Source organism: Mauremys mutica, chromosome 10, assembly GCF_020497125.1.
Source record: "Mauremys mutica isolate MM-2020 ecotype Southern chromosome 10, ASM2049712v1, whole genome shotgun sequence".
NCBI lineage: Eukaryota > Metazoa > Chordata > Testudines > Geoemydidae > Mauremys > Mauremys mutica.
Window position 1 is genome coordinate 1,525,835 of NC_059081.1, and position 15,396 is coordinate 1,541,230.

The window sequence follows — 15,396 nt, forward strand, 5'->3', positions numbered from 1 at the left end:
GCTGGGAGGAAGAGAGGCAGAGGGACTGTGAGGCGGCTCTCACCACAAGGAGGTGCTGTACTATGGTGAGTCTATGACAGGTGCCTTACTGGGGATGCAGGCAGCAGCGGATCCTGCCCAAAGGATGGGGGTGCCGGGGGCAAGGACTGAGGGGTTACAGTACTGCAGTCACATGACCACTCTGTTTAGGCTTTGGTACAGCTAACAATGCCAATTTGCACCAATATACCAATGGCTACTGACCCCCACCTGCAAGCAGCACTGAGGACGCCAGCCTGAAGGAGGGAGCCGGATGAGGAGGCAGGTGGCTTTGGGCCCCGAGCTGGGAGGTCCCTGCCCCAGTTGTGGAGGGAGGCCAGGGAAATGTGGCAGTGACTGTTGTGGATGCAGACACACTGTCCCTAAGTTGTCGTAAGAATGGCCAGACTGGGTCAGACCTAGGGGCCATCCAGCCTAGTGTCCTGTCTTCTGACAGTGGCCAATGGCAGGTGCCCCAGAAGGAATGAACAGAACAGGGAAACATCAAGTGATCCATCCCCTGTTGCCCATTCCCTGGCAAACACAGGCTAGGAACACCATCCCTCCCCATCCTGGCTAATAGCCATTGATGGACCTGTCCTCCATGAACTTATCTAGTTCTTTTTGAACCCTGTTATAGTCTTGGCCTTCACAACATCCCCTGGCAAGGAGTTCCACAGGTTGACTGTGTGTTGCACTTCCTTTTGTTTGTTTTAAACCTGCTGCCTCTTAATTTCATTTGGTGACCCCTAGTTCTTGTGTTATGAAAAGGAGTAAATAACACGTCCTTATTTACTTTCTCCACACTAGTCATACTTTTATAGACCTCTATCATATCCCCCCTTAGTCGTCTCCTTTCCAAACTGAAAAGTCCCAGTCTTATCAATCTCTCCTCATACAGCAGCCATTCCACACCCCTAATTGTTTTTGTTGCCCTTTTTTGAACCTTTTCCAATTCCAATAGATCTTTTTTGAGATGGGGCGACCACATCTGCACGCAGTATTCAAGGTGTGGACGTACCATGGATTTATATAGAGGCAACATGATATTTTCTGTCTTATCTACCCCTTCCTTAATGATTCCCAACATTCTGTTCGCTTTTTTGGCTGACGCTGCACATTGAGTGGATGTTTTCAGAGAACTATCCACAATGACTCCAAGATCTTTCTTGAGTGGTAACAGCTAATTTAGACCCATCATTGTATATGTATAGTTGGATGATGTTTTCCAGTGTGCGTTACTTTGCATTTATCAACGTGGAATTTCATCTGCCATTTTTTTGCGCAGTATCCCAGTTTTGAGAGATCCCTTTTGTAGCTCTTCACAGTCTGCCTGGGACTTAACTATCTTGAGTAGTTTTGTGTCATCTGCAAATGTTGCCACCTCCCTGTTTACCCCTTTTTCCAGATTGTTTATGACTATGTTGAATAGGACTGAGCCCAGTACGGACCCCTGGGGGACATCACTATTTACCTCTCTCCATTGAAAACTTTCCATTTATTCCTACCTTTTGTTTCCACTGGATTCCCCTTGTCCACATGCTTGTTGACCCCCTCAAAGAATTCTAGTAGATTTGTGAGGCGTGATTTCCCTTTACAAAAACCATGCTGACGATTCCCCAACACATTCTGTTCATCTATGTTTCGGACAATTTTGTTCTTTCCTATAGTTTCAACCAGTTTGCCCAGTACTGAAGTCAGGCTCACCAGCTTATAACTGCTCACCTCTGGAGCCCTTTTTAAAAATTGGTGTCACATTAGCTATTCTCCAGTCATTTGGTACAGAAGCTGATTTAAATGATAAGTTACAGGTAACAGTTAGTAGTCCTGCAATTTCACATTGGAGTTCCTTCAGAACTCTTGGGTGATACCATCTGGTCCTGGTGACTTATCACTGTTTAGTTGATCAATTTGTTCCAAAACCCCCTCTAATGACACCTCAATCTGGGACAGTTCCCAAACTTGAGCCATTCTTTTAGGTGACAAATCTGAGGAATTTCCCTCACATCCTCAACTGCAAAGACCAATGCAAAGTATTCATTTTGTTTCTCTGCAATGGTCTTACCGTCCTTGAATGATTGTCCAGTGGCCCCACTTATTGTTTAGCAGCTTCCTGCATCTGATGTACTTAAAATGTTTTTTGCTATTACTTTTTGAGTCTTTGGCCAGCTGTTCTTCAAATTCTTTTTTGGCCTTCCTAATTATATTTTCACACTTCATTTGCCAGGGTTTATGCTCCTTTCTATTTTCCTCACTAGGATTTAACTTCCACTTTTTAAAGGAGGCCTTTTTGCCTCTCACTGCTTCTTTGACTTTCTTTAGCCGTGGTGGCTCTTTTTTGGTTCTCTTACTATGTTTTTTACTTTGGGGTATACATGTAAGTTGAGTCTCTATTATGGTCTCTTTAAAAAAATTTCCATGCAGCTTGCAGAGATTTTACTTTAGGTGCTGTACCTTTTAACTAACCTCCTCGTTTTTGTGGGTTTTTTCTTTTCCCGCGGCAGTGAGGTTGCAAGTGACCATCACAGCCGGACACAGAAGCTGTATTGTCCATCTCTCCTGTTCGTTTCCCTCCCCTCTTGTGTGTGTTGTGTCTTCTAGGAAACCAAATCAGCTTTTAACAGCAGCCCCAGCTGATGCTCATCTCAGCAAGCTTCTCCCCGCAAAGAAGAGTTATTGCTGTCTTTGGTACCATCTAAAAGACAGGCCCCCATGTTTGACATTCCTCCTACCACCTCTCCCCAGCTATGGGTGTAAAATAAGGCTTTCGTTTTAACATTTGAAACGCTGTTTTTTCTGGATCTTTAATAAAAGGCTCAAGGGATTTTTAGGGGTGTGTTGGCCATGGTGCCGAGCAGGCTGAGGTCTCTGCATAGAAACCCTGCACCTTACTCGATGGTGGACAGTGACTGGGTAATGTTAACGCCTTTAGCCCATTTGTTCTATCTACGCTGCTACAAGAGTCCCCTTCTCGGCCCTGGAGCTACTGCAGGGCTGCAGCTGGCTGCTGAGCACTGAGCTCCCCTGGGGGCCCCCCAAGCAGAGGGGCCCTAGTGCAGCTGTATTGCTTGAGCAGCGTGTGCACCTGTGATAGACGAAGGAACCGAACCATGAGTGTCCTTCTGCTTGCTCTAAGCAAGGGTCTCTCCATGGGGCAGCTGTCCAGGGCCTGCCTTGGGGCTCTGCATGCGCCCCAGCTCCCGGACCTCTGCCCCGCTAACAAAGCCTCAGCCGTACCTTATCGCTGCAGGAGAGACGGCCCCAGCTGCACCATGGTCTCAGCAATCCAATAGCTCCTCCTCCACTTCACACCTGCAGTACCTGCTGCTAGCTGGGGGAAGGAGGGCGGGGCAGGAGCTCATCAGCAGCCCATCACAGTCCTCCACTGCTGATTAACAGCTGCTGCAGCCAATGGGAAGCTCAGGCTGATTGTGACATCAAGGTTCTGCATTTATGAGGCTGCACTCCCCAGCCTCAGCCCAGCAGCGGTCTGAGCTGTGCTCCTCAGGGTATTACCCTAATCCCCCTCCCCCACCCCAGCTTTAAGGGCGGCGTTGAGGAGAAGGCAGTTACTCCTCCTCGCGCTTTTTTAGCCTCCTTGCCCCTAGTAGAACGTCGGGCTCTGTGCGGCAGCAGATTCACCAGCTTCCTCTCTCTGCTAGCTGCCCCCTGAGTGGTCTGAGCAGCATGCTCCCCAGCTGTGGTTATGGGGCTCCCATCTATGGCAGCCCCTCCGCTGGAGCATGCGTCTTTCCTCATCAGATGCTTGTGATCGCCACCTATGACCATTTCTCGGTTATAGCATCCAAGAGTGAAGAGGCCGTGTCCTAGACCAGACAGGTCCCTGAACAAAGACCTTCTCCTACTAGCGAGAGGGAGGGCGATTATACACCAGGGGGCTGGCTGCATCCCTCAAGAGTTCATGTCAGACTTCTTAATAGCTGGGGCTCTTTCCTGATGGGCTGGAATTTTTAAGGGAAGTCGTATTCTGGGGGGTATTGGCAGGACCCCACTGACACTGTCTTTTGACATTAATACGTTAAAAGAAAAGAGTCCAGGAATTTCTCTGTTCTTTGCCTTTTTACGGAGTGCCGCATGTTTGTGTGCCCCCAAAGGAGAAAATCTCTGTTCCCGCAGACCTCATGAGGCATCCCAAAGCCAGATCACATTCTGCCGCTCTTGCCAAGCTTATAAAAGGGAGCTGAGAGGAGGAGCCCGCTCTTATTCACATGGAAAATGTAATAACTACCTAGGCTGGGAGCTGCTCTCACCACTAAGTAACGCTCTCTCAGATGGAGCCCAAGCAAGTCTGGGCAGAGAATGTGAAATGCTTAAAAGCAGTACAGTGGTGGGCTTCAGCTCGGGCCTCTCTTCTGAGCTGTCATGTACAGGGACTCAGGTGCTGCACAAACCCAGAACAAAACGCAAGGAGGGTCCTAGGCCACGCTGGGGCTGCCTAGGCACTGTGGCAATACAAATGTAAGCAGAGTCAGGATGAGCTCTACCCTGACATCTGGTGGTGAATTATGGCAAGTGTGGAAAAGAATTTCAGGGGCTGATCGTGTTTGCATAGGCACACCCACCCCACCTGGCATAGCCCACGGCAGCCTGCGTTGGTTGCTTTGGCAGCTGCGGGATCCCCAGTTTCTTTGTTGTTGGGGTGGGAGGAGTGGAGTGTTGTCACCCTGATTGTGTGGATGAGGAACTGTGAAACTGCGTTGTGACAGCGAGTCTCACCATTAATTGACAGGTTTCAGAGTAGCAGCCGTGTTAGTCTGTATCTGCAAAAAAAAAACAGGAGTACTTGTGGCACCTTAAAGACTAACAAATTTATTTTAGCATGAGCTTTCGTGAGCTAAAGCTCACTTCTTCGGATGCATGGCATCCGAAGAAGTGAGCTTTAGCTCACGAAAGCTCATGCTAAAATAAATTTGTTAGTCTTTAAGGTGCCACAAGTACTCCTGTTTTTTTTTTTACCATCAATTGAGTGACACTTGCTAGACAAGGGAGTGGGCTCCTTGTGTGAACCAGAAGCACCACTTGCACCCTCTTCTCTCTCCAATGTTGAATATCAGAGCTGATTTTTTATTCCTTTAAGAATCTAAGTTACAGGTTACTGAGCTGTGCTAGCTAGTGGGGGAGCCTGAAGCTATATTGCAGAGTAGAGCAGTTGGTGGAGCAGAGCAGTTTGTGGGACAGTTGGAGCGGCCCATGGAGCAAGCGGAGCCGAGCAGTTTGTGGGGACAGCTGGAGCGGATCACAAGTCGGCTGGTGGAGCAGAGCAGCTGGCGGAGCGGAGCTGAGCAGTTCGTGGGGAAAGTGGAAGCAGAATCTCACGGAGAGGCTGGGCAGTCAGCCCCGGACCACATAAGGTGCCCCTTTCTACCCAGGCTGGTGCGGGGGGGAATCCCTGGGGGGGAACCTCTGCAGATAGACTCTTGAACTCTGGGGCTGCACTGACCCAGGACAGAGACTTTTGGGTTGCTGGACTCTTGGGACATTTGAGGTATTGGACTTTGGAGTCTTGGGGTGATTTTGGGGTTGCTGGACTCAAGAGCCCAGGGAAAAGGACACGGCCTAGTTGAGGTGTTTCTCCAGTTTAATGCTATGTTGTTTATCTCATGTTGTTAAACATTTTCTGCTACACCCAGACTCTGTGCTTGTGAGAGGGGCAGTATTGCCTCTTTGAGGCGCCCAGGGGTGTGTGTAAGATTTTCCCAGGTCACTGGGTGGGGGCTCGAGCTGGTTTGCATTACATTGTAGGGAAGGGACCCCTATGTATTGAACCCAGCCCTTGCTGCTATCAATTCGGCCTGACAGAAGGGTTACACAAATAATAGGAAGCCCAGGGCTACTTTGCAGAGCTTGGGCACATTAAAGATTGAAACAAAAGCTGAAGAAGGGGAAGAATCCTGCTGTCCTTTGCTGCTTGATTCCCCATCCTACAGTCTGAGTCGCCTCACTTGGGAGCAGCACACAGAGTCCAGGCAGCACAACCAGCAGTGACACCGAGCAGCTTTTTCTATTTGAAAATGTGGACGTGATGTCTCTACACCTCTGCATCTGATTTAGCCCTAGGCCAGCCTAGGGCCAGCAGGTCCCTCTTGTCTGAGCTGACAATGAGTGACTCCTGTTTACCCTGCCAGGGGTGGGGGCCTAGAGAGGGGAATCTCCAGCTGTGGGAGGGTCACAAATGGGGAGTGGGGGCAGGAGGGAACGATATCACCCTGCCCTATCCATATTGCTAAATAAGATTGGGGATCTTGTGGGTCCCTAATGGAAAAGCTTGAGATTCACTGCTCTTGAAAAATCTATCTAGGTATTTCTACGGCTCCCACTAATGCAGTATCTGAACCTCACAGTTGGGCCAGTTCTGGTGCCAACACTTAAAAGGTTGTTGAAAAGGGGAAAGAGTTCAGAAAAGAGCCCCAAAACAAGTCGAGATCTGGGGAACCAGCTTTCTAGGGAGAGACTAAAGAAACTCAATCGCTTTGCTAAGCCAAAGAAAAAGTTGAGTGACTGGATACTAGTCTAGATAACCATACAGGGAGAAGGCCTCTGCTGGAGAGGGCTCTTCAGCAGTGTAGCAGACAACAGCAGAACCAGAGCTAATGGCTTAAAACTGAAGCTAGGTGAATTTCCGCTGCAAATGAGATGCATATGTTTTAAGACAGGGATCTTAAACTGGGGGTCAGGACCCCTCAGGGGTTCGTGAGGTTATTACATGGGGGTCACAAGCTGTCAGCCTCCACCTCAAACCCTGCTTTGCCTCCAGCATTTAGAATGATTTTAAATATATAAAAGTGTTTTTAATGTATAAGGGGGAGTTGCACTCAGAGGCTTGCTGTGTGAAAGGGGTCACCAGTAAAACAGTTTGAGAACCACTGTTTTAAGGAGAGTGATGACCCATGGGCCCAGCTTCCCAAGTAACGTGGCTGGTGGATTCTCTGCACCGGAGATGTAATTTGCAATAAGGCAGAGTGTACATTTAAAGCGGAACACCAGTTCGGGGATAGCTCCCTGTGTGGACGCTCTGTCCTGCGGCACCAGCAGCAGGCAGAGAGAGCTGCCCGGGTCAGGCAGGGACAAAGGACCCCGGAGTCCTGCCTGGTGGCAGCTGTGACCCTATGGCCCTGCCCCTGCACTCCATGGGAAGTTTGCCTTAGACTGTCTGACCCACAGGCCTGGCCCTGCCCCACCTAGCAACCGCCCCACCTAGCAACCGGCCGGAGCATAGAGACGCTGCCTAGAGCGCCGTCTCCACCCCACCCATGACCATAGAGATGTGGCTAGAGCGCCACCTGGCCTAGCACTGCTCCACCCATCGCTCCCTAGAGCCGCGGCCTGGCGGAGCAGCGCCCCCTGCAGTGGGGGGAGTGATGCTGCAGCAGCCCTGGCCTGCTGGGGGGCCCAGCCCCACTGCCCCTCCCCACACACACAGTGCTTCTGTGGGCTACCCAAGGGGGCTTTGGAGAGAGGCCTGGCCAGGCCCACAGGATGAGGGGCCTGGGAAGAGCCTGAGGAGAGGTGGGGGTGGCATGGGCTGAGGGAGGGGGCATAGTAGGAGGCATGTGGGGGGCAGAGGGGGAGGGGTATGGCAGGGGAGTGAGCAGATGGGGGACCAGGTGACGTGGGCAAGGGGAGAGCCTGAGGAGAGGTGGGGCGGCAGGGGCTGAGGGAGGGGGCAGTAGGAGGCATGTGGGGGGCAAAGGGGGAGGGGTATGGCAGGGGAGCGAGGGGATGGGGGGCCAGTTGGGGCGGGCAAAGGGAGAGCCTGAGGAGAGGTGGGGCAGCAGGGGCTGAGGGAGGGCATAGTAGTAGGCATGTGGGGGGCAGAGGGGGAGGGGTATGGCAGGGGAGCGAGCAGATGGGGGGGCAGGTGAGGTGGGCAAGGGGAGAGCCTGAGGAGTTGTGGGGTGGCAGGGGCTGAGGGAGGGGGCATGGTAGGAGGCATGTGGGGGGCAGTGGGGGAGGGGTATGGCAGGGGAGCGAGGGGGTGGGGGGCCAGGTGAGGTGGGCAAGGGGAGAGCCTGAGGAGTTGTGGGGTGGCAGGGGCTGAGGGAGGGGGCATGGTAGGAGGCATGTGGGGGGCAGTGGGGGAGGGGTATGGCAGGGGAGCGAGGGGGTGGGGGGCCAGGTGAGGTGGGCAAGGGGAGAGCCTGAGGAGTTGTGGGGTTGCAGGGGCTGAGGGAGGGGGCATGGTAGGAGGCATGTGGGGGGCAGTGGGGGAGGGGTATGGCAGGGGAGCGAGGGGGTGGGGGGCCAGGTGAGGTGGGCAAGGGGAGAGCCTGAGGAGTTGTGGGGTGGCAGGGGCTGAGGGAGGGGGCATGGTAGGAGGCATGTGGGGGGCAGTGGGGGAGGGGTATGGCAGGGGAGCGAGGGGGTGGGGGGCCAGGTGAGGTGGGCAAGGGGAGAGCCTGAGGAGTTGTGGGGTTGCAGGGGCTGAGGGAGGGGGCATGGTAGGAGGCATGTGGGGAGCAGTGGGGGAGGCGAATGGCAGGGGAGCAAGGGGGTAGGGGCTGGGTGGAGCAGGCAAGGGGAGATGTGTTTATGGGGGCCAGGGCCCAGGCTTTGCCTCCACCGCCTGAGAGGGTGTGTTTGTTTGACAGTGAGATAACAACCCCTGGAGATAGCTAGGCGAGGCCAGCACTCTCCCCCGGCCTGGGGCTGGTTTGCCGCATCGCTCCACTGTGGAGTTACTGCAGGATAACTAACACTACACGTGTTAGCTCTCCCACCGCAAACCAAACCATGTTAGTGACCCTGCAGTAAACCCACACCTCTCTGTCAGCAAAGCCAAGCCCAGAGTGTGGGGCGGAGTGGTGGTGCCTGTGTGTAGGAGGGAGCGCAACAGTGGGGTGGGTGGATGAGTGAGAGAGAGGAGATGCAGTCAGCGGTGGGTGTGAATGGAGGGGGCAGGGAGTAAGTGTGGATACAGCAGAGGGTGGGTTAGGCAGGTGGGTGAGTGCCTGGGTCACTGGGTGTGTGTTAGCATGGAACAGACAGTGGAGAAAGGAAGGAGAAACTGGGCAGGAACAAAAGGGGGAGGAGGAAGAGATGGGAGGATCGGGGATGATTTAAAAAAAAGAAGACTGAAGGCGAAATTCAGCCTGGGGGAGGGGAAGGAAGTGACAAAGGTGAAAGAAAGTAGGTATTGAAGGTATCCAGAGTGGGAGAAAACAACACGCAGAAAGAAAGGACTAAGGGGAGAGGGAGAAACTCCCCTGCAGTGAAACGGATGCGGAAACAGAGAAAGGGAAAGAAACCAGGATTCCAGAACAGGAAAAGAGAGGAGCAGAACCCAGCAAGAGAAAGGACAAGGCGTGGCCAGGAGACAGAATGAGTGACCTGGCCACATTGATTGAGATCAATGTTCGGTCCTGGGAAGGAGGGAGGGAGAGAGAGAGAGAGAGAGAGGGGAGACCCTCAAGGCGTGGCCAAGAGACAGAATGAGTAGGTCCTGGGAGGGAGGGAGAGAGAGAGAGAGAGTGTGTGTGTGTGTGTGAGAGAGAGAGAGAGAGAGAGAGGAGACCCTCATGAGTCTGCTGAAGTTCTGATAGATCACTAAAAGTAATTGCAAATGGGAGATCACCATATAGTAGATATGTTTCTAAGGGGGATTCTCAGTGACTGGTTCTTGGCCCAGTGCTCTTCAGCATCAGTGATCTGGCAGAAAATATTAAGTCACTGCTGGTAAAATTTGAAGATAGCACAACAATTAGTGGAGTGGTGAATAATGATGGGGACAAGTCAACTATGCAGACTGATCTGGATTGTTTAGTAAGGTAGGTTCATTTGAACAAAGTGTACTTCAACACAGAATGTAGGTCGGACTTACAGAATCATAGGACTGGAAGGGACCTCGAGAGGTCTCTAGTCCAGTCCCCTGCACTCATGGCAGGACTAAGTATTATCTAGACCATTCCTGACAGGTGTTTGTCTAACCGGCTCTTAAAAATCTCCAGCGATGGAGATTCCACAACCTTCCTAGGCAATTTATTCCAGTGCTTAACCACCCTGACAGGAAGTTATAAGATGGGAGACAGTATCTTGGAAGGCAGTGACTGAAAAGGATTTAGAGGTCATGGCAGATAACCAACTGAACATGAATGCCAGTGCAAGTCTGTAGCTAAGAGGAAATATGTGATGCTGGGATGTGTAAACCGGAGCCTATCAAGTAGGAGCAGGGAGATGGTAGTAAGTCTATCTACGGCATTCGTGAGACTGTTACCGGATACTGTGTTTGGTTCTGGTGTCTACACTTCACAAAGGGTGTTGACAAATTAGAAAGAGTTTGGAAAAGAGCCCCAGGAATGATCTGTCTGAAGAACCTGCCTTGCAGTGAAAGAGACTAACTCAACTTATTTACTTTATCCAAGAGACGGTTTAGAGCTGAATTGAACATGGTCTATAAGCAACCTACCTGGGGAGTAATTGGTTCTTTAATCTAGCAGCAAAGATCCAGTGGTTCGATGCTGAAGCTAGAACAATGTAAACTAGAAGGTGAACATGTTTAACACTGAGGGTTATTAAGCTTTAGAATAATTTACTTAGGGACATGTTGGATTCTCCATCCCCAGAAGTCTTTAAATAAAGACTAGAGATCTGCTGAGGCTCAACAAGAAGTTAAGGGCTCGATGCAGAAATTGCAGGAGAGAATCTCTGGCCTGTGTTATGCAGGAGGTCAGACTGGATGATCATGATGGTCCTTTCTGGCCTTAACACCTCCCAATAAGTTCTAGGAAGTAGAGTTTGAATTTTGCGGGCCGCTCACAAGTCACTGCAAGGGCTGCTTTGATCACCCATGCCTAGGCTCTTGGGGAGGTATTGGAGCTGGGGGAACCCTTCCTCCCTCCCTCAGGTGAGTGCAGCAGAGAGTCTGTCCAGCCCTGATTGTGGTGCGGACTGAGGGGGCGGCTGCACGTTCTCACTGGGACTGGCCTACAACTCCAGCTGTCCCAGCTCTGTGCTTCCTGCCCATCCAGCTGCCCATTCCAGCCTTTCCACATGACTGGCACGCTGGGTCCTACTATGGGGACCCCGAGTTCACTTCCCCACTGGGCCCAGAGCCTTAAATTCACCTTGAAGTGAGACTTCAGGGGACACACTTTCTTTTGGGGGAAATTACATGTGCAATTGCAAATTGGACTTTAGGGGAATCCGATGTCTAGCCAGATTCCGGCGTGAAGGGTACATTAGAAATGCATGTCATAAACTAGTACATATTCTTAAATAATAAACATGCATCTCTGGCGAGATCTACCTTGCTCAGCTTCTGCTTCCTCAATGGCAAATTGCCACGTCCGTAAAAGATGACAGTCAAAAATAAAAACCACAACTGTCTTCTGCCCAACTAACCTCACTGCCACAACAAAGGCTTAATAAGTAGGATTAAAAAAGGATTAGACATTTATCTGGATAATGAGAACATCAACAGCGACATGCAGACAGGATTAAAACAAGGGCGATATCAACTGCCCTGCATCAGAACGTAAGCCAAGCACCAAGTGATGGGTGGGGTCAGGCAGAAACTTCCTCTATGTGGGTGTAGTAAGATGAGGCCCTGAAACATCTAACCCTTATATCAGAGGCCCGGTATTAGACCTAAGGCCTGAACTAAAGTCATGGTCAAGACTTTGTTAACATAAAGCAAAGTAAAGCTGTGAGCCAGAGGCAGGCCCTGCTCCCAGAAGCTGGCAAGGAAAGGGCTGATGTTGCAAAAATACACATACCTAAGAGGTACTGGACACTAGAGCTATAAACATGTGCCAGGATGGTACCAAGAACACTCCGATACTTGCACATTCCCCACATAACAAGGAACAGGCTGACCCATCCTAAAGACAGGCAAAAGGGTAATATGATGGCTAGAGTTGTTTTGTTCAAACCAACATGTACAAGGTGAGAGGTGGCACCTTACTGCATGGAGGGGTTGCACCTCAATACGTCAGGAGTGATGTGTAATTTGTTTGTACCCATGTATAAGAATGCGTCCCTGAGTGGATGTCTTTGTCTGACCTAGGGGGCAGTGGTAAATCCGCCACTGACTGAGTCAGTCCATTGCCAGGGAGCACGTATGTACTAGCAGAACTGTAGACATCTGATCCTGGGAGCTAGACACTGTGCTTCATTTGGCAATAAATTTGGCCGGGTGCCTTCGTACCTTATCAGCGTCTGTGGTCATTGGGCGGCTCGCTTGAGATCTGCAGTGCCAGCGATCTGCAGAGCCGGGGCAGCACACAGGGAGAACCACACGCATGCAGCCGACTGTTATCAACATTGAACAGATCAAAACACCACACCGGTGACATCTGATGACAGTGGGCATCTTGTACCACAACTGGCCACTAGGTGTCTCTGAAGCAGCTGGTATTAGCCACTGTCCTAGACAGGACTTGGAGACTGGACTACATAGATCTGGCTGGCACGGCAGTTCCTGTCCTCCTCCTCGTTGTATCAGTGCCCTCACGGCCCTCCAAAGACCTCCCCTTTCCCTTCAGATGCTTCCCAATCTCCTCCATCCACCACCTCCTTCGCGCCCTTACACTGTAACATTCACCCGCCTTTCTCCCCCCCGTCTTCCACCAGGCACCCTACTGATGCCACTCAATCCCGGCTCCTCTGCCAACTCCTCTCTCCGATCCTTGGATTGAGCCAGTGTGTGTCAGTACAACACAGCAGCACCTCTCTCAACCTGGGCTCCAGAATCTGAACTGTCTTTAACAAGAATTAAGTCTCTAGTGATGGCTGTGATGAAAACTTTAAAATTGTGACCTGTGTGTACACGATGCAGAGATGAGCCGGCAACAATGGCTCTGAGAAATGTCAACAGCAGGGGAGTGCGAGCGCGGAGGCCCAGGTGTGATGATGTAAGTGTCACCGTGAATTATTTCCTCACAGGCCACTGGGAGTGACCTCTCATTCGAATGTCACACGTACTGATGTTGGGCAGGTGCCTCCGCTTTCTCTTCCCCCAGTCAAGAAAAAGACCAGCGGAGACTGTGGACGTATTCAAACCCCTCCACGGGGAGCTGGGGCAAAGAGCCCCCGAGAGCTCAGAGCCAGGCACAGCTGCGCGCTCCACGCTCTGCCACCGTCCCCTCCTCCAGAGTGACCCCTGCTGCCTCCCTACCCTTGGGGCCTGCTGGCACCATTGTCATTGTCCTTCCCTTATTCCTCCCCCGACCCCCTCAAATCTGCCACTGTCCAGCCTCTTTTAGAGACGCCTCCCCATGGCCCTCCACACCTCTAGCCTCCCCCTACTTCCGCCCTTCCCTTGCTTGGAAAGTAGATCTCCCTCCTCTTTGCAGTCACCTCTCTGGCTGGCCCATTTTCAGTCTGCACTTTGTTCAGTGCAAAGCACAGACCCAGCTTTTGCCCCATACTTAGCAACCTCTCTCTTCCTGCTGAAGAAGGCTTCAGCCTCCTCTTTCTCTGTGCTTGCAGTGCAAAACTTCAGCCAGCCGGGCCTGCTACCCGCAGCACCACGAACCCCAGCTTCCCTTTCCCGCGAGATTCCTTGCCACGGGGTGCACCAGGCCTTCATGCTGGGAGCCCTGTGGTCCCACCACACTGCGCCCCAGGAAGGAGTAGCAGAGATAGGTCCTCCAGGCCTGCCTAGAAGCAGCCAATCCGAGCCCAGCAGGCTCAGATAAAAGGCACTGCGGGGGTGAGGGGCTCAGTTTCTGGCTACAGGAGCACCAGAGGCTGCATTAGCTAAACCTCAGCTCAGAGCTAGAGCTCTAGCCGTAAGGTAATGCACACGGGTAGAAAGGCCAGGTGGGACGAGGCCCAGGAAATGTGGCTGCTGCTTACAGGGTCCCTGTGTTAGGACCTGGAGAAGGGGTGGCCTGGGGCCCCCTCACTGGGCAGTGGGGAAGTGGCCTCAGTCCTGAAACGGGGACAAGACTCTCTAGTAAAAGACTGAGAAGGGGGCTGGAATTCAAGCCGGCCCAGAGATCGGGCTGAAGTCCCTGGTGAGAGCCAACCTTTTGTTGAGCTTTGTCACCCCAGAAAGGGTTCATCCATTCGTCTATTGATGGCGTGACGTAGCCGGAAGGCTGAGCCACTGAAGCCCCACCGCGTGAGGCCAACAACGTACAGGGGGCACCAGGAGCTGGGAAAAGGGGGTTGCTGGGTCATACCCAGCCGATAGGAGTGAGTGCCCCATCACACTCCCCCTCCGTGGGGTGCACCGCACAGTTCAGTTCTCTCCCCCTTCTCTCTGCTCTGCCTGTTGCTAACACTTACACTGATTCTACTCAGCTGTACAGACTGTCCAATGCCTTGAACGCCACGTCCTTAGCTGCCATTACTGTCTAGATCGACCAGGTCAACAGAGCTACAGCTCATTGTTCTTCAGATAAATGGTGACGTTTCCTGGTGCTTAGCTAAGGGCTGTGAAGCCCCCTAGAAATATGACAGATGTGTCTTGCTGATAGAAACACTTATTTTGGGTGGGAGGAACATGCTTAGACACAACTCCCTCTGCCCTGCTTCATTCCTTGGCTCAGACAATCCATTGGCTTCCAGCGTCCATCACCTTTGTGTCTCCCTGGAACATTTCCTCTCCTCCACCCTCATCTCAGATCTGCCTGTCACCCCATCACCTGCACATTGCCCTGTGACCCCTGCTTCAGTGCCTCCTCCCCTAAGATCCCCATGGAGGCTTTCATCCTCATCCCAGCTCATCTTGACCTGCCTCTTGGCTGTTTACTTGTACAAAGAACACAAAACCCACCAGTCTGATCCGCAGAGAACTCCTCCGCCTCCCTAGTCATTTCAGGAGTCAGTTCTTATTGCCTTCCTCGGATTTATAACTCAGGACGGAGACACCCAGGAAAGGAACCAGCCTCCTCTCCTGTCCAGTGCCCTCAGATCCACTGTTTCCTGCAGAGTTTCCCGCAGAATGTCCCCACACTGATGCTCACACCAGCCAACTTGGCATTCAGGTCATACCCTATGCCAAAGGCAGCTGTGTGCCCCCTTTATCCCCAAAGCCTGCCAGGCCAGAAGCCACCTGCCTGTGGCTATTTAAAGGCAGTGGGTGTGGGGAGCAGGGGAGCGTGTACAGAGCTTCAGGGCTAATCCATCTAGAACCAGTTCTCATCGACAGTAGAACCTCAGAGTTATGAACCCCAGAGTTACACACTGCCTGGCCAAGCACACTCCTCATTTGGAACCGGAAGAACGGGATCAGGCAGCAGCAGAGACACACACAAAAAAGGCAAATACAGTACAGTGCTGTGTTAAATGTATACAACTAAAAAAATAAAGGGTCCATTAAAAAAAAAAGATTTGACAAGGTAAGGAAACTGTTTCTGTGCTTGTTTCATTTAAAATAAGATGGTTCAAAGCAGCATTTTTCTTCTGCACAGT

The 15,396-nt window shown here is 51.8% G+C and overlaps 1 protein-coding gene across 1 annotated transcript in view; it reads right to left on the reverse strand.

Annotated features, from left to right (window-relative positions):
• Positions 1-3,394, reverse strand: part of LOC123378267 (dnaJ homolog subfamily B member 2-like) — a 28,332-nt gene extending 24,938 nt beyond the window's left edge. Inside the window, exon 1 of the mRNA XM_045031850.1 lies at positions 3,256-3,394. The gene's annotated coding sequence lies outside the window, so the exon portion shown is untranslated. The remainder of the gene's footprint in view (positions 1-3,255) is intronic.
• Positions 3,395-15,396: the final 12,002 nt, after the last annotated feature.